The sequence below is a fragment of the Orcinus orca genome, chromosome 2 (genome assembly GCF_937001465.1).
Source record: "Orcinus orca chromosome 2, mOrcOrc1.1, whole genome shotgun sequence".
Lineage (NCBI taxonomy): Eukaryota > Metazoa > Chordata > Mammalia > Artiodactyla > Delphinidae > Orcinus > Orcinus orca.
Window position 1 is genome coordinate 12860056 of NC_064560.1, and position 24148 is coordinate 12884203.

At 42.6% G+C, this 24148-nt stretch overlaps 1 protein-coding gene across 4 annotated transcripts in view; it reads left to right on the top strand.

Annotated features, from left to right (window-relative positions):
* PIP4K2A (phosphatidylinositol-5-phosphate 4-kinase type 2 alpha) overlaps nt 1-24148 on the top strand; it is a 179020-nt gene that overhangs the window by 9665 nt on the left and 145207 nt on the right. Inside the window, exon 1 of one of the 4 annotated variants that reach the window (XM_049705368.1) lies at nt 21842-21865. The exons of the other annotated variants lie outside the window; for them this stretch is intronic. The gene's annotated coding sequence lies outside the window, so the exon portion shown is untranslated. Of the gene's footprint in view, nt 1-21841; nt 21866-24148 lie in introns of those variants that run through there. 4 annotated transcript variants of the gene reach the window in all.

Below are 24148 nucleotides of genomic sequence, written 5' to 3' on the forward strand. Positions count from 1 at the left end.
TGACTACCTAACGGGCACCTCAGATGTGTCCCCACCAGGACTCCTGGTTCCCTCTCCCTGCCCTGCCCCACCTCCCGTCATGCCCTGAACTAATTTCTCCCTCATCTCAGTCAATGGACCACCATCTACCCAGGTGCTCAAGCCCCAAACTCAGGAGCCAACCTTGATCCTTCTCTTTTCCTCACCTCTCCCTCCTGACCCGCATTTCTGAGTTCTGACTCTGCATACTTCTCTCTTTCCGTATGAATTCTCTTCCTCTAGAACATGGCAGGGGCCCTCAGGTCCCTCGGTGGTCCCTTTGCCCTGTCTCAGTCCCAGTTCTCAACAGCGGTGGCAACGTAAATGATGTCCTGTCACTTCTTCAGAGAAAACCTTCCAGAGGCCTCCCTATATACGTATAACTGAATCACTTTGCTGTACACCTGAAACTTACAAACATTGTAAAAAGAAAAAAATAAGTAAAAAAATAAAAACAAACTTGAGGGACTTCCCTGGCGGTCCAGTGGTTAAGACTTCACCTTCCAGTGCAGGAGGTGAGGGTTCGATCCCTGGTCAGGGAACTAAGATCCCGCATGCCTCGTGGCCAAAAAACCCAAAACATAAAACAGAAGCAATATTGTAACAAATTCAATAAAGACTTTAAAAATGGTCCACATCAAAAAAAAATTTTTTTAAAAACCAAATAAACAAAAAGTACAAACTTGAAGAGGAAAAAAAAAAAAGCCCGAGCTCTTTCCAGTGGCTTAGACTTCTTACTGGCCTGGCCCCAACTATGCCCTGTGCCTTCTCCCTTCCAGCCACGCTGGTCTTCTGTTCCTTACACAAGCCAAGTTCAGAGCAGCCACAGAGCTTCTGCGTTTACTTTTCTCTTTGTCTGGAATGTTCTTCCCTCGGGCCCCTTGTCATTTTACTTTGTCAGCTGAAGGGTTGCCCTCTCCGAGAGCCTCCCTGACCACATCTAAAGAAGCCCCTCCACTCTCACACAGCTCTTATCCTCTCTGTGACACTTGACACTGTCGGAAAAGGAGGTGTTTACATGTTTATTACTTCTCTCCCCCGGCTGGGCTGTGAACCTGTTAACTTCAGCTCACCAGCAGCTGAGACCAGGTCATATTTGCTGCCACCTCCCTGCACCCGGAACGGTGCTTGCATGTAGTAGGTACCCAATAAATACTGTTGAATGACTTAGTGGAGCCGCTGAAGTGCTCCACGGGTGTGCTGTGAGCCCTTCCACGTTGAATTTTCATCAGCACGTACGCTGTTTTTGCTAGGATTGAGCAGAGTGTTGAGAGCGGTTTGCTGAGCGGGTTGAGCAACGCCTGGGAGAGTAGGGGAGGACTCGCTGCAAGCTGGTGATAAGAGATGTGGGGTAACCACAAGCTGATGACAAACCAACAGCCGATGGCCACAGCCGCCTGCGAGAACTTTGCCTTGTGAACATGGCAGAGAAGTTTCAGGGAGAGTCAACAGCTTCTCTCCTAGAACCTCACCAAGTCAATTGTGTGGAGGCATTGAAAGCATTTCTGAACAATCCGAGACCTTATTTCATAGAAGAGTGCACTGCAATGTCATTTTTGCTTTATTCCACGTAGCTGGGGCCTGTTAACAGCCTCAGGCATGCCTCTCAAAGTTCTAGTGTTCAGAAACGTGCCGTAAGTTAAATTTAAGATTCTTCAAGCATTGTGAGAATAGCGATGATACTAGTACCTTGAGTCTTCCGGGGTATCTTTCTACCATGTTACGTTTCTGCTGGTTCTTAGTCATGGTGCCTTGTTCCCATGTTTGCTTGGTAATTTTGGCCATGAGCTGCTCATTTGCCTTGAACCATTACTCGAGGAGGATTTTCAAGTCTTGGAGTGAAAGTGTGTCCCTCTAGAGAGGATTGTCTCCTGGGCCAGGTGGCTTAGGGGCACTACAGACCAAGGCCATTTTAGACTAAGCTCATAGCTTGGGAGTTTTTGGACTTGCTGGTGATATACATTTGGGCTGCAGTCCCCTGGGGGTGGAATGGGTTTATTTTGGGATCACCTTTACGCTGAGGCTGTGACCCTTTTGGATCCTACCCTTATGGAGAAAGGGTTTCCTATTAGATCCCCACCTTGGGAATCCGACTTCTGTTCCTCTCAGCCCACGGGACCATCAAAGCCGTCAGAGCGAGTGGCTTCCGTGGGAGCTCATGGCTCTCGCACTCTGCTTTCACTCAGATTTTGGCAAGGTAACTCCTGCCTCTTCAGCGCTTTGATGCCTTTAAGGAGATGTTTGAAAAAATATTTTATTCAGGATGTTTAGCTGTTTTCAGTGGCAGAGTTGATCTGAATAACCTAGTTCCACCCTATTAGCGGAAATGGAAATCAGCATCAAAGTTTCTAAACAGAGGGAGTGACAGGCAACAAGGGAGAAGTCAGAGCCCCGCGGTGCTCGGGTGTTTCTGTGGCCACCCCAGGGATGGGTCAGTGATGGGACTCAGTGCCACCAGAGGAGATTCTGCTAAAGCCATTGCTGTCCTCTGGGTAAGAGGCGACCAGAGTCTGAACTAGGGCAGTTCCGTGGTGGCAGAGAGAGGGTGTCCCCAGAGATGTTTGGGAAGTTGACTGAGCTGGATTTGGTAACTACCCGGGGGAAATGGATGGGAAGGAGTTGAGGGCAACCCCAGGTTTTCTAGTTTGGGTACCTAAATAGTTTTCTTCTGTTCACACTCTCCATTACATTAACGGTTATCTTTTGGGCTATTAGCCAAAAGGAGTTCTTATTATCTGCACTTAGGTTACTCATATGTGGAAATGATGTTATTTCCTATTTTGGTGTTTTCACAAATCTTCCAATTTATAGGTAAATCCAGCATTTGATGTACTTCATTTTGTAACATGTCATTTTCATATCTAAAGTTCTACTACCAATAACCTGTAATTGGTTTAGGGTGGTTTTTTTTTTTTTTTTTTTTTGAGGTGTTTTCTTTAAGGCCTTAGAGGAAGCATTATGAAAAAGACAGTTTTTGCTTGTAAGGAGTTCCTAGTCCTAGTGGGAAGATAGGCATGTAATTATGTAAACAAGGTGCTAAATTGGTGAATTAACAGAACTGCCTTCAAGGTTTATTTGGTTGTAAATGACAGTCAGATCAGCTAAAAGAAAACACAGGGAGGGGTGATGGGGCAGCTCCTGGAACAGATGGGCGTTGAGAGTCCAACAGAGACCAGGATCCAAAGCTCCTCCTTCCTCGCTTTCTCGCTAATCTTTGCATCACTTTTCGTGAACCTTTTCTCTAATAATATTGTCTTTTCTCAGCTGCTTTGTACAAGTAGACCCCACACAGCAACAATGTTTATTTGCCCCCAGATCCAGGTCCATTCGGATGGCATTTAGTCACCCTACATCCTAATTTCAGATTCCATAAGAGGGAGAGAAGGGTAGAGACAAAAAAGAGAGCGGCCATCAGATCAGACAGCTGCGGCCATTGGGTCTCCTGCCGTGCAGGCTTGGCTGCTGGGTGGCACCTGGGTGGAGGGACAGTGATAGTTCTCAAGCCTTGGAATCCTTCTGGACGAGGGACCCCTCTCCCCAGGTTGTGTGCACAGATCTCCAGACAACAGAGGCTTCATAAACTGCCCAGGGAGAGTTAGTGCTATTTGAGTTGTATCTTGATGAATGAGTTGGCATTCAAAGAGGCTGGAGAAGACGGTCATAGGCAGAGTAAGCAGCACGTACAAAAGCATAAAGGAGGCTTCCCTGGTGGTACAGTGGTTGAGAATCCGCCTGCCAGTGCAGGGGACACGGGTTCAAGCCCTGGTCCGGGAAGATCCCACATGCCACAGAGCGACGAAGCCCGTGCGCCACAACTACTGAGCCTGTGCTCTAGAGCCCGCGAGCCACAACTACTGAGCCTGCACTCTAGAGCCTGCGAGACCCAGCTACTGAAGCGCGCGCACCTAGAGCCTGTGCTCCGCAACAAGAGAAGCCGCTGCAGTGAGAAGCCCGCGTACCGCAACAGAGAGTAGCCCCCGCTCGCTACAACTAGAGAAAGCCCGCGTGCAGCAATGAAGACTCAATGCAGCCAAAAATAAATAAATAAATTTATTAAAAAGAAAGAAAAAAAAGCATAAAGAGCCTGTGTCATTTTCAGGGACCTGCTGAACCTTTCCTCAGGTGCCATTATGCTTCCCATCTTCTATTTTTACAGTTCTGTTTTTTTCCATTCTCTTGCATGTATTCCTTTTTTTGGGGGGGGGGGCGTGCCTCTTGGCATGCAGGATCTTAGTTCCCTGACTGGGGATAGAACCCGTGCCCCCTGCAGTGGAAGCATGGAGTCTTAACTACTGGACAGCCAGGGAAGTCCCACGTATTCCTATTTAAATTGCTTCTGTTTACATTGATTCCTTTGGGCTTGGTCATTTAGGATTCAAATCCTATCTGCAAGTTGCTGGACCCCCTAACATTCAGAGCTTAGTGCTATTTGTAACTGTAATAAACATGCTCTGTTTTTGTTTCCACCTGCATGTTGAGGAAGGTATTCTGTATTAACCGACCCCAGAATGAGGGACCTGGATGGCACTGCAATCACATAACCTGCACAGAGGCACCTGGGTGGAAGGGGCAGTACTGCCAACCACCCGCGGCAGAGGGCCACAGCTCCCTTTTTGTAATTTGCCTGCACAGAGGAAGTTCATCTTCTGATGTGCACAGAGGTGCCCTGTGTGCTAGCAGCTGCCCTGCTTTTCTCAGGTCATGCATCCCAGACTTCTCATCTGGAATTCCTAAGTGTTGGTATCCTGGAGGAAGCTTTCACGCGGTGGTCAGGCTGGATGGAAGAAAAGAAAGTGGGGTTTCCTTTACAGATTTGAATCTACTTTAGAAAATGCGTAATCATGCAGGCTTTTTTGCTATGTGCGTGTTTACATTACACAAATTAGTTTACACAAGTTTGGTCAGTGGGGAGTGCTGACATACGAGGCAGAAATTGGTCCCTACACAGTTTTCCTTGGGCACAGCACTGTTTAATGCCTCCAGATAACAGCAACTGGATGCAAAAATACCTGATGTGGCCAAAGGAGCAGACCAGGTAGGACAGCGGGACACCTGTCCCCCTTGTCCTTGCTCTTTGCTTGACTCAGGTGGCCAGGTCCAATGTCTTGGAAGAACTAATTTCATGGTTCTGTCCAGTCTATGTGCATTCGGTTCTAGTCTGTATAAACTCAATCGTTCCTTATATTATTTGTGTTGAATGATCTTCACAATTGTATTTTTAAAGGTAAAATTTCTTCTGTTTTTCTTAGGAATTAAACAGTTTTGAAGACGGACATGTATATTTTTAACATTTTTTTTTTCTTTTTTTCTTTTTTTTTTTGCGTTACGCGGGCCTCTCACTGTTGTGGCCTCTCCCATTGCAGAGCACAGGCTCCGGACGTGCAGGCTCAGCGGCCATGGCTCACGGGCCCAGCCACTCCGTGGCATGTGGGATCCTCCCGGACCGGGGCACCAAACCGTGTCCCCTGCATCGGCAGGCAGACTCTCAACCACTGTGCCACCAGGGAAGCCCAACATTTTTTTTTTTTAAGCCTTCCACAGGTTTTGAGTGTTCTCCCTAAAATCTATTTTAGTGTTAGGCAGAACCTAAAGTTTTTCAAGAACACCTATCGCATTATAAATAGAAACATTTGTATTTACAGTTTATTTTGCATACCCGTACACCCAGGTTGGAATCCCGCTACACACAAACATACACACAATCGCTGTCATTGTTTTTGTTTGTTTGTTTGTTTTGTTTTTCTAAATAAATTTATTTTTGGCTGCGTTTGGTCTTTGTTGCTGCACGCAGGCTTTCTCTAGTTGCGCTGAGCGGGGCCTGCTCTTCATTGTGGTGCACGGGCTTCTCATAGCAGGCTTGCTCTTGTTGCAGAGGCTCTAGGTGTGCCGGCTTCAGTAGTTGTGGCTCACGGCTCAGTAGTTGTGGCGCACGGGCTTAGCTGCTCCGCAGCATGTGGGACCTTCCCGGACCAGGGCTCGAACCTGTGTCCCCTGCATTGGCAGGCAGATTCTTAACCACTGCACCACCAGGGAAGCCCAGTTGTCATTGTTTTGTTTCCAGGGATAACCAGGTATGAATGGTGCTGGAAGCCTTGCTGACTGAGTCATCCATAGTCTTAAAAAATTTGAAGACACTCATCTAAATAAGCAGAAACTTAATTTCTTTACTCTTGAATTTCCTGAGTCATCCTCCTCCAGCCCGACCACGTTGCCCTCTCCGTCTTTCACACACCCAAGGCCTGCGGTGTTCATGCATCTTTCACACGTCTTCCCTGACTCCTGAAGTTTCCATGTTCCAAAATGACCCGTTTCACTGTGCTGCTAATTAGCTTTACCTTTTTGAAACTGTGCTCTAGCTTTCTTCTGTGCCCAGAAGCCTGAGAAGAAACTTTCTCTTCAACTAACCGCTCCCTCATAGGACCAAGACCCCAGGCTTTTACTCCATTAGGAATTGGAATACGTTTCCGCATTGAAACAAACAGCCACCTTCCAAATGAACACTTGGAATACAACCCATTCATAAACTAGGCTCTGCCTGCACTCAGGTGAAAAGTTCAAATGCTTTGGCATAGCAAGAACTGTTCAGAAACAACTGTGATAAACCCAGAAGACACTTCTTTTTTTTTGGCACATTGAGCCAAAGTAGGAGGACAGGAGCAAATTTAAGAGGCATTTTAAATGAAAAATATAGGTTAGGAGAAGCTAGTGTGTCCCTTTGACTTACTTTTCTTTTGCAGTTTCAGCATCAGATATTCACAGATTTAAAACATGTCAATGAAAATTTGGTCCAGTAAATAGGCCACAGTGAATATTTTTGTTTTGTGTTATATGGAACTTCTTTTTTCTTACGTCTGTTTAGGTGAACTAGAGCTTTTCATGGTTTTCAGTGGCATTTAAGAGGAGAGACGTGTGTGTGTGTGTGGGGGGTATATTTTCTATATGAAAAACTTGAAAAATATTGACAAATATAGTGAAGAATTACCGTGATCATTTTATCCAGAAGCAATCAATGTCAATGTTTTGGTGGGTATCTTTCCAATATCTTTTTAAAAAATCTCTTTGAGATTATACTGTCTCTATATTTCCTCATATCATTAAGTATTCTTCACAGTGACAATTTTTAATGACTGCCTAGAAGTCTAATGAAGTTTCAATAGCCTGTATATTGGTTCCAGTTCTTTGCTACCATAAATAATGGTGCCATCAACATCTCTTTGTATAAAACTTTTTCTTATATTGGATGATTTCCTTAGAACAGATTCCCCTTTGGGGGAGTTACTTGTTCAGAGGGTATGAATATGTTAAGGCTCTCAGTACATGTTGCCAGGTTGTTTCACGGAGGGGCTGCACCAGTTTGTAGTCCCAGCAATGTGGGTGAGAGCCCTTTACCACATCTCCTACTCTTTTTTTTTTTTTTTTTTTTTTTGCGGTACGCGGGCCTCTCACTGTTGCGGCCTCTCCCACTGCGGAGCACAGGCTCCGGACGCGCAGGCCCAGCGGCCATGGCTCACGGGCCCAGCCACTCCGCGGCACGTGGGATCTTCCCGGACCGGGGCACGAACCCGCGTCCCCTGCCTCGGCAGGCGGACTCTCAACCACTGCGCCACCGGGGAAGCCCATATCTGCTAGTCTTGATTGAGTATTTCTAAGTTGAACAGGAAAGATTGGAATAAAAAGATACATTTTTCTTCACATATATATTTTTAAGAGGATGCTAACTTTTTCAAGCTCTGTTTAGAGAAGCTTTAGGCAGAATAATAAAAGGGGTGCCCACATGGGCAGTATGGGGGCGTCAAGTCTGGGGGATGGAGGACCGGCTGCCAGGTAGGCTGGCGGACAGAGGAGTCTGCCCTCTAAGGAGAGCCGCTTTCAGCTGACCCACTTCTCACAATTTCGTTCTTCCTTCTGCTTTAGAATCCTCAGTGTCTCTGAAAATAAAGCTTGATAATTTTCTAACTTCCTTTCTTCCTTCCTTCCTTCCTTCTTTCCTTTCCTTTCCCTTCCTGCCTTCCTTCCTTCCTTCCGTTTTCTTCCCTTCCTTCCTTCCTTCCCTCTCCCTCCCTCCCTCCCTTCCTTCCTTCCTCCCTCTTCCTTCCTCTTCCTTCCTTCCTCCCTCTTCCTTCCTCTTCCTTCCTTCCTCCCTCCCTCTTCCTTCCTCTTCCTTCCTTCCTTCCTCCCTCTTCCTTCCTCTTCCTTCCTTCCTTCCTCCCTCTTCCTTCCTCTTCCTTCCTCTTCCTTCCTTCCTTCCTCCCTCTTCCTTCCTCCCTTTCCTTTCCTTTCCTCCTTTCCTCCCTCCTCTCTCATTCTTCCTTTCCTTTTCTTCTTTCCTTCCTCCCTCCCTCCCTTCCTCTTTGCTCTGACATAGAGTGGGACGGTGGTGTGGGTCACTGGAAGTTGGTGATTTGTCAGGCAGAGTCCTTGGATCTCAGAAGCAGTGTGGTATCCACTGTTTGTGGTTGACTCACTTTAACTGGTCCTACCCTACGTAACTTATGGTACACCGAACCCGATGGCGTTTATCGGCAGGCAAAATTCTCCAGCTAGAAGTATCCTAGTCAGGAATTTGTCATTAGTTATTTAGTCTTGCTACTTCACATCAGACTTGACTTACGAATGATTCAGATGAACCTGTTCAGAAGATGTCATGGGCGTCCACCGGAGTCCACAGTCAGAGTGTATGTGTTTGCTTTTTATCACCCGTGTGTAGTCCTGTTGTTGGCTTGGAGCTTGATTGTGTGTGCTGTGCGCTCTGCTCGGCCTTATCTGATGTAAACATGTCAGTCACCTGTGCTGACTTTACAGCCATCCTGCAGCCTGGCAAGGCTGGGGAGGGGAGGTTGAAGCTTTAGCCGATTTTAACTGTGAGTGCCCGGCTCCTTACTGTTTAGATAACTGGTATACAGAAAGGAGAAAGCAAGGTAATTTTTCCTTTCGGCAGAAATGAATGAGTATACTGTGTATTTTCATAATATAATAAAATTACCTATTTTAATTCTTTTACACAATATAAAAAGTAACATTTCTCTTTTGCTGAAGAAAAAGAACTGAGAACATTGAAGAAAGTTGAAGGAACAAAGGTAGAACTCTTAGAAAGAAAGGAATTCTTATAAACCAGAGCCATCCAGATTAGCTGTTATTTCCACTTTATGTGAATGTGTTTTGTTGTGACAGTAGTAGATACAGTTACCAATTTTCGGGAGGCCTAAATTACTGACTATTTCAGATGGATGCAGGCTTTAAAATTAGCCCCTGGAGAATACATTTGTTTAAAAATTGAACCTTAATTGATTTTTTTTTAAGCTTGAATTAGAAAATTAAGGGCCTTTTATAAAAGATGGTAATATATATTTAACTTGAGTGATTACCTAAGAGAGAAATATTCCTATCCTGTAATTATTTTAAAATATTAAATGCTTGATACAAAAAGCAGAAAATATTCTATCTTATTAAAGAAATCTCTTTATTCACGTGTTATGAGTCACAGACCATTCTGAATAGGCTTTGGGAAGTGTGTTGAATGAGAACATAGTGTGACTTCAGTTAAATAAACTATCAATTTTTCATTAATTTCAAAATAAGGACTTTTAGAATTATGAATATAAATCTTTCATATTCTTTTTGTTTTAAAGAAATTACCTTGTTTCCTCATGTGAAAAATTTTTGCAAGAGTTCGAAAAAGCTTCAGTGCACAGTAACATTTTGAAAGGAATTGTTGTTTTCCACTTAACCAGAGTGGCCAAATACTATTTCAGAACAAATTCACCCCCATTTCTGCAAATCTGAAACAAAAGACCATTTAAGAATTCATTTCAACTTGGTATTTATGAGAAGAAAAGACTGTTCTGATGATATGCAGAATAATGCTAAGTAATGAGTTATAAGCTAGAAATATTTACCTAAAACTATTGGATACACCAACTGAGGAGAGACCTTCTATCCTGTGTTTCGTTAAAAAACAAAAACCAAAACACAGGTCTTTCATAGTAGTACATGAATTGGAAATAATATGAATGTCCATTAGTGTGATATTTGGGCTAAGTGAAATAAGATGTATCTGTATATTGAAATACATTGAAACTATTAAACATGTTTATGGAGGTGAATGTTCTACTATGGAGAAGTGACTTTGAATATTGAGTGAGAAAGTAGCCAGTGCATTTAAAAAATATTACATGCTTTTCTGAGGAGGGAAGGGAGTGTAGATAATTTTTCACTTTCTACTTATATCTTTTTCTGTGTGTGATTACTTCTGTCTTTTTATAGTTTGATTTATTTTCCCCACTACTACTCATTGCAGTACTTTTACAGTTAGAAAAACAAGACATGTACTAAGGTGTGATGGGTGGAAAGAAATCTTTTACATATTGAATTTGATGAGGCAGAAATAACTTGTAAATTTCTGTTTGTGAAATAGATATACTTGCTTGGTACAAGGGATTTTTTTCTTTGGGGAGCCATCCCAGGAAATCCTTTGACTTAAGGCGTTATTTATTGTATTGGGAGAAATGATTAAGTAAATAATGATTCTAAAGGTTGTTACTTTTTTGCAAGCTTGGGAAAAACAAAGATAAATTGGTGTGATTACCACAGATTTACCAGGTGTCCAAGTTTTTATTGTGCATCACATCAGGGAAAAAAATCTGAGCACATGCTCTCAACATTTGCATTTTAATTTATACGTGTCATGTGTGTGCTACTGCATTATTTTATGTTTTATAATCTACAGGAATTTTAAAAGGATGCACTAAAGATAAAATAAATATTAAAGCTAAGAACTTGCTCTTGTTAAAAATTATCATTGATATGTTGTGGGGTGTTTTTTTTACCTTAATGAAGGTACTGTGGATGAATTTATACCATTGTCTTTAAAAATCTCGGTAAACACTTAGCGGGGAAGCAATTTGAAAGTCTAGTCCTACATTCAGTTTATTTTGCTATTTGGTTTTAAAACTTAGAATAGCTGAAAAGAAGGTTACCTCACAAAGGTTTATTGATCCAAATGGACGAAGAGCATTATTGGCTAAATTTATTAACTAAAATTAATTCTCATTTTTAAGCAATCTACCAGTTATGCAACAGTTTTGGTTAAAATCTGTCTGGTAAATTTCTATTTTCATTATGTTCTCACAAAAGGTATTAGAGTTTATATTAATAAGGATGAGGGAGTTCAAAATAAAAAAACCTTTTTATATTTATTGAAAATGTTAAAATAGGGCTTCCCTGGTGGCACAGTGGTTGAGAGTCTGCCTGCCGATGCAGGGGACACGGGTTCGTGCCCCGGTCCGGGAAGATCCCACATGCCGCGGAGAGGCTGGGCCCGTGAGCCATGGCTGCTGAGCCTGCGCGTCCGGAGCCTGTGCTCCGTAACGGGAGAGGCCACAACAGTGAGAGGCCTGCGTACCGCAAAAAAAAAAAAAAAAAAAAAGTTAAAATAGATTAGAAAAGTATTTCTAAGTTCTCTATAGATACAAAAGCACATCTCTTTTCAAAATGCTTTCTCCATAGTATGTTTCTTTCCAAAAGGCAGCTATTTTCTTGCACTTGTTAAAACCTCATCTTTACCTTGAAGGGATTAAGTAAGCTCATTGAAAAAAAAAAATCTGCCAGTCCAGTTGTCATCATAGAATATGTCAGTAAATTTAGAACAAATTCTTCTATGTATTTTGCCATAAAGTAACTATATCACCTCTGTATAGTACAAAATATTTTTGTGGTCACTCTTCACCTCATTGCTTAAAGGTTTTTTTTTTTTTATAAAACCACAAAGATGACTTCCTACCGTAAATAAACCAGACGCTTGACATAGGGCCATCTAACGAGTGAACCCAAATGAGGGTGCTGATGTTGATCTAAGATGCATTTCTTTCCTTTTAAGGTAAAAAGAATGATGAACGGATGTTCTGGTCATTTTTTCTTGCACCAGTAGATTGATTGTCTTGCTTACTCCTCTCCCCATACACACCCCTAAGGAGATTCTTCTAGTACAGTATGTAAATGAAGGAGTGACTCCAGCTTTACATCTCTTTCATCAGATTCTTTTCATTTCTTAGATTCCATCTCAAAAATCATAAAATGTTAGAACCGGATAGTGCTTGCGACTTTTTTTTTTCCCTAATGGCTTCATTTTGCAGATGAGAAAGCAGACACAGAAATAAAGAGACAACACTCAGTGATAGAGCCGACGTTTCCCGACTTCGCACCAGGCTAGTTTTTGTTAAATTCATCCCTGGAGAGTGTGTAGATGACCAACAGCTGCCCAGATGTGGACTAGTGAAGATTTGTTGATAACTAGCTTCCTAAAGACTAATTTCCTTCCCACATCTCTCTGCTGTGTTCTTTTGCTTCCCAAGCATATGGCCTTGAAATCATCTTCATCTTTCTGTTTCTCCTTCCTTTTATCATAGACACATATGCTTCGTCTAGATATTACTGAGTCTTCTTTCCTGAGAAGTAGCCTTCTAAGTGAATCAAGATGCAGTGTATCATCACTCTGACTCTTTTTCTTGATGAAGATGAAATCCTTATAGGTGTCAGCTCTCCAAAAACCTTAGGCTTTTAACAATGAAAATATAGGTAAAATAAAACAGAAAGCAAGCGGGGTGAAAATATCAAGTTGGAAAGAAGGAGAGGGCCATATATATTTACTATAAATTTTTGCAGTCTTGGTTAAGGACATTTGAACTTGAGACTTAGGTTTGAATTTCATAGCAGCCCTGAGAAAGCTGTTATATAACTATTCTTGTCTAATGGGAAGACAAATACTAGTTTATTTCCATTCCCTGGTTCTGAGGGGAATTTGCTATGAAGGGAGTTAAATGACAAAATGAATGACCCCGATTGAGTAAAAGAGGATTAAAATTATTGGATATGCATAACTATTTATTACTGACTTCAGTGAAAGCCAAGGGCAGAATGTGACACGGGGACTTAGTAATGTAGGCCAAGTGTATGGCCTTCCCCTCGTCTGGCTTTATACAGAGATAAAGCTTGAATAAATGATTGCTTTAAGGAATCAGCTTTTCCAGTCTGGCTTGGTGACAGTATGAAGTCATTCTTGAGTGGCTAAGGACGTGTTTTCTACATCGCTGACTGAGAGAAGTTTCGTATACTGTAGGTATGTTGGTAGGTAGGTAGTGAAGACCATGTAAGATGAGAACCTGACTCGTGGACCCATCATAATGAAGGGCCATCTCTGTCTAAGTCAAGGTCACAGGCAGGACCTGGATCTTTCTCAGAAGCATTCAGTAGCAGTACTAAGCTGAAGCCCCCAAATCCTGAGCTCTAGAGCAGGGAAGACAGCGTTTAGGGTAGAGATAGCAAGTACCTGCCTTACAGGAGAAGAATCCAAATACAGCTTCCGTAATATGCTTACTTAGGAGCATATCCTACCCTACGCTCTTCCTCAAATGATCTGGTGTAGATTTTAGACTATTTTCTGTTGTCTAAGAAACTGACAGTTTTCTGATACCTGGTCCAGATGGACAATGCCAGTAATTCGTTTTCAGTAATTATTAGAAATGTGATGAAGAAAAGCTTATTTCTGAGACGTTAGCCATGTGCTGCTTTGAAGTGTGTTCTTGAAAGTCCCTTACGAAAGCCCTGTGGGTCCACCCTCTGCCGAGAGCTGCGTTTCCTTTCTATCAGGGGCTCACAACTGAAAATGCAGGAAATGACATCCAGCTGTCACAGTCATGGATAAACCACCTCATCCTTTGTGGCATCAGGTGGGGCACACATAAATAAAGAGCAATTCTAAGTGTTAGAGAACTTGTATTTTGTACAAATGACGGTGTAAGGACTTATATTTGATGATGAAAAGTAAGGAGTAAAAAATTTTAAAAACTCAGTAACCAAAAAGTTCTCTAAGTCCTTCTGGAGGAAATAAAAGCCCAGCCCCCTCTTTCTCATGCGACGACGCATATACACAGAAATCTACTGGGATAGAAGTCAGTCATCCCGAGAAGGCGGAGAAGGTGTGAGAGAATGAGGAGAAACCTGGGGCTCCGTCATACACAGATGTGAAGAAAAAAGTGATGGATCTGGAAAAGCACTCCCGGTTTTTGACCTCCAAGGTCCTGTGAGACAGAGCAGGAGGGAAGATGACAAGGACTCAGGAGGGCACAAGCCTGATGTCGTCGGGCTGAGGGCAGGTTGCCAGGGAAAGACCTCGGGGTTCAGCTGAATCCCAGCCGCCATCCTGAACGCTGCTAGTGAGCACGGAGTGTCGTGGGCAGTGTGGACGGCGGCTGTCGTTTGGCAACAGACACTAAGCATCAGCGTCGTCTGAGCCTCCAGTCTTCTTCAGGCCTCCCCAGAACTCTTCGGTTTTCTTATTTGTCAAGTGTGAGTACCATCCCCTCCTCTGCCTCTCCCAGTTTGTTCTGTGGGGACACATAAGATGACGTGAGCTCGGAGATTAAGGACACTTCCAATCCTTTAGCGGGAGCAAGCGCTGACCAAGGGGCAGGGGTGGTAGAAGTGTTTGCTTGAGCACCCCACAGCCAACTTATACCCACTGCTCTTGTGTTTTACATTGACTCCCGTTGTTAATTTTTCTTCTCGTTTGGAGGAAATACATATATATTGATTTTACAGTCCAGGCAGCGTTGCATAATAAACAAAGGGTTGGCCTTATTTAAAATCTTCTAGTTCGTGGACCACACGTTACGATGGTAAATAATCTCAGGAAATCTTTGAAGTTGAATGATTTCCAAGGAGGGGGTACCCTAATCATTTAAGTGGGACCTGATCCTGTATTGGAGACTTATGAAAGACAGTCACACGGTGCCCAAGAGTTCAGATTTAGGAGCCAGACTGACTGGGTTCCAGTCCTGACCCCATCACTTGTTAGCTTTGTGATCTTGGGCAAGTTGATTAACCTCTCTGTGCCTCAGTTTCCTCATTTGTACAATGGCGGGGGATAGTACTAGCACCTAGCTCATAGGGTCCTTCTCCCCCCAAAATAGGGTAGTTTTGAGAATTAAATGTGTTCATATACATAAAACTCCTAGGACAGTGCCTAGCACTAACCGCTTTTTATATTATTGTTATGATTCTACTGCTGCCACTGATGTAATGCTAATAAGGTTAAGATTAATACACATTTAAAGAAATAATTAGAATACAGTATTTTCTAGGGATAAGCAATTACTACAAGACTCTTTTTTTTCCCACACTGCTCAGGGCTCAATTGTCCAAAAAGAGTAGTAAGCAAATTTGGGCCTTGTTCAGGGCTGTCCTTAGAGTGATCCATCCTTTTTTGACATGGAAGCTTTTGCCAAAGAAAAGCTTGAGCTGTCAATGAAGACCCTACCGGGCGTTGTACCAACACCCTCAGTTTGCCGTGGTCACGCTTCGTTAGTTGCTTTCCTCGGGTTCCACTTTCCCAAGGTCGATAACACCAAAGCCATATATTCCTTTCGTGGTATTCACGGAGGAATACCTATGTCTGTTTCATCTGAGGGATCAGTGACATTGCAGACCAGTCGCTTGTTAACATTTCTAGGTATGTGAAAGGGGAAGAAGGGCTCTGGGTGGAGCGGCCTGGAGAAAGGGCGGGGGTGGGGAGTGGGGGGGGGGTGGAAGGAAAGAAGGACCTGGAGCTCAGGGGACCCTGCCCCAGCAGCCCCGTGAAGGGTTCCCGCAAGCCCCGCTTTGTGAACTCACCTAGAAGGAAAACCTTGCCCAGAAAGGAGAAAAGGGTAGGTCGGTGTCTTTCAAGTTGCAGACAGACATGTAGCCGAATCCTGATGTGATTCCTTTCTCAAATCTAAGTCTTGATGTAATTGGTTATTTGGAGATGTGCAGATAAATTGTCATAAGCCCAGATCTTTTGGCTCTGGGTTCCAGGCACGCACATACGTAAAGAACTGAACGGAAATAGGAGTGCCTCGGCTTTTGTGAGTAAAACACTTCATGCTTTTAGAAACCGTGCAGTTTTCCTATCATATGCCAGCACTACAACTGAAGAAATATGAAAGTAAATCCTATAAGGTGGTTTTTAACCTTGTGCTTGATATCTGAGACTGTGTACAGGTTTATTAGGTGCAGTCCTTTGTTTTAAGTCTGTACAGAATCCTGTTTTCTATTGACACCATATTTTAACTCTTGCGTGTTACGTGATCATTTTCAAATTTTTCTATTCATATTGCTTCCTTAACGTAGTCAGAAAATGTTTCGTATTGTTTTCATTTTGGTGGGCCCTTTTACTCCTCTCTAATAAGATGTGAACTGTATTCCTTTTCAAAGTTAAAATATTAAAGTGGTGCTAACCCACTCGTTACCACACTGGCCTTTGTCCGTAGATTAAAACGGAAAGAAGAGCTTGCTTGCTTGCTTGCTTCAATTACTGATTGTCTCTTTAAGGTAGAATCACTGCCAGGAAGAAAGTAGTCTTTGACACCTATTAATATCACTTTTCAAGTCTCTGAAAGGAACCCAGGGGTTCCGTGTCCTCTCCCCTCCATTCCTTTGTGGTGTTTGATGAAGATGTAATACACAGAGCTGATTGGAGATTAGATTTCCTTCGGTAGATAAGAACAACTGTCTAGGAGGTCAAGTTGTCCAAGGATGAAGTCAGCTGCCTGGGAATAATGAGTTTCCTGTTCCTGAAATTCTCCGACACTGCTGGGTCAGCACATTTCACAGTTTTTTCCAGGGTGGTAGACAAGACTTGTAAACATTCACACCCGGAGAAACTCCCACGGGCACATTGGGTTTGGGTGGCCTTCCTGACCCCCAGCCTTAAGCCCACCCCTAACCCCTCGGTCAGGAATGGATATCAAAGCGAGAGGCAAAGAGATACAGTGGTCTTGAATCTACTCACATTCCTATGTAAAAAGTGAATTATTACAAAACTGTAATTATTACTGGTGTCAAATGACCAAGAACACAGTTGCTAACTGAGCAGTGCCCAGTTTCCAGCATTGGAATTGACAGCGGCTGCCCCCAAGGCCTGTCCTTATCCAGGGGTGGCAGCACCACGTAGGTGATGGGATTAGGTACCTTTTAACTTTCTTTTTTTATTATTATTATTAAAGTATAGTTGCTTTACAATATTATATTAGTTTCAGGTGTACGACATAGTGATTCAGTATTTTTATAGATTATACTCCATTTAAAGCTATTATAAAATATTAGCTCTACTCCCTGTGCTCTACAATATATACATGTATCTAATTTTATATATCGTTGTTTGTACAGGGTCAAGTTTTAACTTTCTTGACCCTGGGGCTTTGATTCTGTATCATGACCAAAAATTCACAAGGAAGATTTTATTTTAATGACTCACTTTTCTTGTGAAATGTATTGCAGTTGACATTATGATTCAGAGAAGTAGAGACTTATGTCCTAGCCCATTCTGCCTATGTCCCTATGTAGCAGTAAGTACTTGACCCAATACTAAATATAAAAATCACTGGGTAAATAAAAGAAAATCAACTGAAGAATATGCACAGGTACTCTGTTAAACTCCTCTTAAAAATTATAGGCATAAAATCTCTTATGCTGTCATTATACATTATAATTTTCATTCCATGTCTTTAAACACTCTCAAATGAAAGCAGAACCATTTTAAGAATCAAAATCCTATTGAAAATGTAAACCTGAGAATTCCAGAAAAAAAGTACACATGGCCTGTCTGCCATAGTTGACATTAAACGACAAGATTGTCACCAGTAACGAGGATTTTTTTCCTTTGCATCTGTTGCACAAGCATGAAAGTAATCCTTCTTAACCCGCTGTTTTTCGAGGCTGGACACTTGCCGAAACAGCCGACAGTACGAGCAGTCAAGCAGCTGTACATGTTGGGCTAAAGAGAAACAGCTGCGAGCAAGATGGGCATAAGAAATGCTCTAAGGACCCACCAGAGCACAACTTGAAATGATTTGGCCGAGCAGTGAAATGCTAGGAAACAGCAGTAATAGACCGGGCTCTTTCCCAGAAGTTTTCAAAGAACTTGAGGGTATTTTTACAAGTCCCTCTGCCATCCACCAGAGACATCGTAACAGTTTTCAGCAGGTGACTCTGCTTCCAGGATGATGCCCCAGGTGACTCTGGTGTCCTGTAGACCAGGAATCCCTTTGATAACAGGGAGCTTGAGCTGATAGTGTATATTGGGAGGGAGCTTCCAGTTTTCTGATAGACATAAATGATGTTTCACTAATATAGTTTCCTTTTGAGGTAGGAAATATCTTTAAGGGGATAAGTAGAGCTGGTATGTATATATATATATATATATATATATATGTATATATATATATATTATAAACATGTACACAAAAGGGTATAATGACACGAACAAGTACAGTTCAAAGAATAATGGTAAACACATTGGCTGTAAGCTGGGGTTTGGGTGGGGGGCACAGAGAGAGAGGCTTAAAAGTTTTTCGACAACTTCCTCTGGCAAAAGAAGTGGAGGGACTGGCTGTGAGAGAAGAAACAAGGGACAGGACAAAGGATACTTAGTGTTGACTGTTAATATCACAGACGTTGATGCTGGTTTTTAATAAAAGGAGACCCAGTCTGTAATATCTTTGAGATTGCCTGAATTTATGTTTTGATATTAAGCATTTTCAGATAGGAAAATAACAAACCAATGGGGAAGATAAGGCTGAAGGTGATCTGCCCCAGCTCTGAAGCTGTAGGAGTGGGCAAGCCAGCCTGCTACATCGTGTACAGAAAAAAAACTGTAAAGCAGTGCATTTAGAACCACTACAAAAAAAGAGCCTACATTATATGTAGCCAGTTATCGGGCTCCAAAGTTGTATTTCAGGATCATTCAGACTGTTTCTAACAGGTATTTGGCTCATGTGCTGCCTGTTATAGCCGATGATGTCCAGGAAATGCTGGGCGGTTCCAGGACAGTTATAAATATTTCAAGATCTTACGCTTTGAATCATGTGCACACTTGTGTACGCGCCGTGTGTGTGTGTGTGTGTGTGTGTGTGTGTGTGTTGCTATTTGGTAGAAGGGCTACAAGAGCGCTGGAAAGAGTTAAGAGGAACAACTAAAAGACCTACCAAACCAGGAGAAGAAATTAAAATCAAAAAGGACTGTTCAGTCTGGAAAGATGAAACTGTGATTACAAACCAAAACAAAAACATAGGCTCATCTGACTTCTTTCCCAGCCCCTGCAGACCTGAACAAAAGTTAGTTGTTGATGCTTGAGGAAGAAGGTTTATAATAAAAGAAAATAGCTTTTGTTTTAACGTTTACAAAGCAGCTGTACCTTTGTCACGGGCTTGACCTTTACACAGCCCTGAGAGGTCAGAGGGCATAGGTCATCATTCACGTTTGACGGATGAGAAAACAGCCCAGGGAGCCAGTTGGCTGAGCAGACACTGTTGGGGGGGGGGGTGGGGGGGGGAGCAGGGGTGGGAGCAAACCCAGCTCTGACTCAGGCCCTGGGCAGTGGTCCCACCTCCGTGTTTGAAAAACTCAGGATCAATACGCCCCACATGTGGAGCCTGTCTCTTTGGTGACTTAAAATGTGATGGCAGACTCTAGGTAATGAAGTACAAATGTAAAATGTGAATAGTATTAAGATCCTCAAGGAAAGCCTTGACTCTGTGGTGGTATTAGCATCACTTTGGAGAGTCAAGGTCACAGACAGTAACCTGTCATCTCTTAGCTCCCTTGGTGAAAGGTTGGGGACTGAATAGGATAAGGTTACTGACCTGATCCAATATAAAATCTCGTCATTTTTGTTTGTACTGTACTATCATGTAAAATAAGTTTTTTTTTTTATCTTGGTATCAGAGATGGCCTCTGCTAGGCAAAAAAAAAAAAAAAAAAACTGAAGGATCCAAACGATCAGTCTTGTTTGAAAAAAGGACTGCAGGTAACACGGGAGATGATGGAACACTGCTCCTTTCCTGGGGCAGGGGCGCTGACAGCATTTTCAGAGGCAGATCATGCATATTTAAAGATTACCGGACCATCTGTGCCTCTTCAGATGCCTGGTGAGAATGCCAAGTGTTCCAAACAAGGGTTAATGTGGTATGTTGACCCCTTAGCTGACGTCAGGTTCGAGTTGTCCCTCACTGAATAAAGACTAAGAGCCAGATTCAAATGTGAGGAGTTCACAGACGAGGCAGGTTCAATGTCAGAGCAGATACTCTTAGTATTTTAGAGGCTGTCATTCCCTCTGTACCTGGCAGCTTGGTCCTGCCACCATACCATCACCAAGAGCGTTGTTTGTTCCTTTCGTATGTTTTGAGCTAAACTGACAAGTGTCTAGTTGCCTGCACATTTTTTTTTTTTTATGTTCCTGGATACTGTTAATGTGATCATCAGTATTTTTTTAAATCATTTGAATAAAACACTACACTAGGAATAAAATAACCAGAATAGGGTAGTTTTGTCATTTTTAGGTTGCTGGCGTTTTCTAGTAAATAAAGGCAAAGTGGGCTCGCTTGAGGTTGGAAGGCTGACACAGGAAGAGCACAGGCCTTACTGTTGTCAGTAGCAAAACAAAAGAAAAGAAACCAAGAATTGAAGTAGTTAGAAAAGTTGAACGGAAGGTAAAACGGCTCTTCGGTAGAGCAGTTTGAGGGCAGTGAGAACTTGGTAGCTGCAGGTTGAAGGTTCTACACAGGAAATGCATGTGGCTGTGTGTGTATAAGGTACTCAGCGGAGTATTTCCTCTCTTGGCATTTTAATATATCTTTTGAATTAACTATAGCACAGGGGTTGGCAAACTATAGCCTGTGGGCCAAATCTGGCCCCCTGCCTGTGGGCCAAATCTGGCCCCCTGCCTGTTTCTGTATGGCCCTTGAGCCAAGCATGGTTTCTGCATACAATCTAAGAATGGTTTAAAAAAATTACAAGAATATTTCATGACGGGTGAAAATGATATGACATTCAAATTCCAGTGTCCATAAATGAGTTTTATTGGAACACAGCTACACTTGTTTCGTTTGTATACTGCCTGTAGCTGCTGTTGTGTTACAGTCAAGCAGAGTAAACTAGTTGAGACAGAGACTGTATGGCCCACAAAGCCTAGAATATTTACTATCTTCTCTGCTATAGCCAAGTATGACTAAAATCGAGTCTTCCCTCTTTTTTTTCTGTGATTTTGTTTTTTTTAAATAGTGAAGTTTTAGCAAATGGAATGGGGCTATTTATCAAATGAAGGGGCCAGCATTTTTTCAGTAGACTGCATCTCTTACAAGAACAGTAGAAAATAGGGGCCAGGGGCTTCCCTGGTGGCGCAGTGGTTGAGAGTCCGCCTGCCAATGCAGGGGACACAGGTTCGTGCCCCGGATCCCACATGCCGCGGAGTGGCTGGGCCGTGAGCTATGGCCGCTGAGCCTGCGCGTCCGGAGCCTGTGCTCTGCAACGGGAGAGGCCACAACAGAGGCCCGTATACCGCAAAAAAAAAAAAAAAGAAAAGAAAAGAAAATAGGCGCCAGATAGCAGCCTTTCACCAAATACAAAGTTTATCTATTGTGTTAGGGCTGACTCTACTGGTAATGGGTTTCTCTGGGTGTGTCTCCAAACTGCCTGCAGACAGGTTCCCCAACAATCCCTCCCATTCTTGCGTCACGTACTGCTTCTCTCCTCGACAGGCAGAGTCTGTGCTCTTCCCTCTGAATCTGGCCCATCTGACTTGCTCTGACCAGTGAAATATGGGGATTGTGATGCTCGGTGGCTGCAGGTACAGGCTTCCTGCAGTCCGCTTTCGCCCTCTTGACCACCAGCCTCCAGGAAAAGAGGCCTGAGCTGGACTCTCACATGGTGAAGGAGGGATGTGGAGAAGGAAGGCCCTCCAGCTGACAGCCATTACCAAGACCCAGAAGTCAGAGTGGGGTCACCTTGGAGAGCGGAGTGGAGCCCTTCTCGAATTGTGAGCCCACAAAATGGTGGTGGCTTTAAGCCACTATACTTTGGAGTGCTTTGTTATGCAGAATTAGCCAATGGGAAAAGTTGGGGGATATATGCGACTTTTTACTATGAAAAATGAAAGGGAAAAATATTCTCTAATATACGATATTAATAAAGGATCTGCAGTTAAATAATAACTACAGTCACATGCTTGCGTTCCTGGTGCATGTGGTTCATCTGAAAAATTAAATAGCTGCTTTTATGATTGTAAAAATAATGTATGCTTGTTGGATAAAATTTAGAAAAAGGATAGAAAATTCTAAAGCACAGTATTTAAATTACTCACCATTCTGCCATCCTAGAGAGAATCCTTTTTTCTTTTTTTTACAAATATATTCTTGTTTTATAAAATTATAATTATATGTAGTTTTGTACTCTGCTGTATTTGTTTACTATTATACCATCATTAAATATACTTCAAAAACATGGTTTTTAATGACCACAGCAGCCTATTTAAGTGGATTATAAAAAATTCACATAATTCAAAGGTATTTATTACAAGGTCTTCATCTTCTATTTCTAGGTTTGCTAGTTAGAGAATTTTTTTTACAGCAAACTTTTTTTTTTTTAACAGCTTTATTGAGCTGTAATTCACCTACCATACAAATGTACAACTTAAGTACCATTTAAAGTGTACAATTCAGTGTCTTTTAGTATATTCACAGGATTCTACAACAATCATCACAATCTAATTTCATCCCTTCTGAAAGAAACCAAACCATATCACCGTCCCAACCCCCATCCCCAGCAGTAGGCAACCATGAATCTCCTTCTTGTCTGTAGTTTCATGTAGCCTTTTGTGATTGGCTTCTTTCACTTAGCATAATGTTTTCAAGGTTCATCTATGTTGTAGCATATAGCAGTACTTCATTCCTTCTTCTGGTCAGATAATATACCATTATGTGGATACATCCCATTTTATTTATCCATTCATCAGTTGATGGATATTTGGGTTGTTTCCACTTTTTGGCTATTATGAATAATACCACTAGAACATTCACATACAAGTTTATGTGTGAACATATGTTTCTGTTTTCCTCAGGTATATACCTAGGAGTGAAATTGCTGGGTCATGATGGTAACTCTGTCTAACTTTCTGAGGAATTACCAAACTGTTTTCCAAGGCAATTGTATCATTTTGCATTCTTACTACCAATGTATGAGGTTTCTAATTTCACTGCATCCTTGTCAACACTTAATACTGTCTTTTTGATTATAGCCATCCTCGTGGGTGTGCAGTGTGTTTTTGATTCACACTCCCCTAATGGCTAATGATGTTGAGCAGGTCTTGATATGCTTATTGGCCATTTTTATATCTTTTTTTTTTTTTGAGAAATCTCTATTCACATATTTTGCCCATCTTTCAATTAGGTTGTCTTTTTTATTATGGAGTTAGAATTCTTTCTGGATACAAGCCCCTTATCAGAGATGTACTCTGCAAATCTTGTCTCACATTTTGTGGGTTTTCTTTCCCTTTCTTTTTTTTTTTTTTTTTTCTCGCAGTACGCGGGCCTCTCATTGTTGTGGCCTCTCCTGTTGCGGAGCACAGGCTCCGGACGCGCAGGCTCAGCGGCCATGGCTCACGGGCCCAGCCGCTCCGTGGCACATGGGATCTTCCCGGACCGGGGCACGAATTCGTGTCCCCTGCATCGGCAGGCGGACTCTCAACCACTGCGCCACCAGGGAAGCCCTCTTTCCCTTTCTTGATAGCATTGTTTGCAGCATTAATGTTTTCAATTTTGATGTTAGTCTGTTTTATCTGTTTTTTGTTGTTGTTGCTTCTGCCTTTGGTGTCATATCTAAGAAATGATTGCCTAAGCCAAGGTTACAAAGATTTTAGAGAATTTTAAAATATGTTATTTTATTCATTTATTTTCAACTCTACAGCTAGTACTGACAGGGGTTGGGTTTTTTTTTTTTTTTTAAATGCAGACCCCCTCCAGGACAATACATATGAAGCACATTTTTTTTTTTTTTTTTTTTTTCGGTACGCGGGCCTCTCACTGTTGTGGCCTCTCCCGTTGCGGAGCACAGGCTCCGGACGCGCAGGCTCAGCGGCCATGGCTCAGGGGCCCAGCCGCTCCACGGCACGTGGGATCTTCCCGGACTGGGGCACGAACCCATGTCCCCTGCATTGGCAGGCGGACTCTCAACCACTGCGCCACCAGGGAAGCCCATGAAGCACATTTTTAAAAATAGCTTCATAATATTCTATGGTGGAAGAATAGACTATTTTCCACAGACC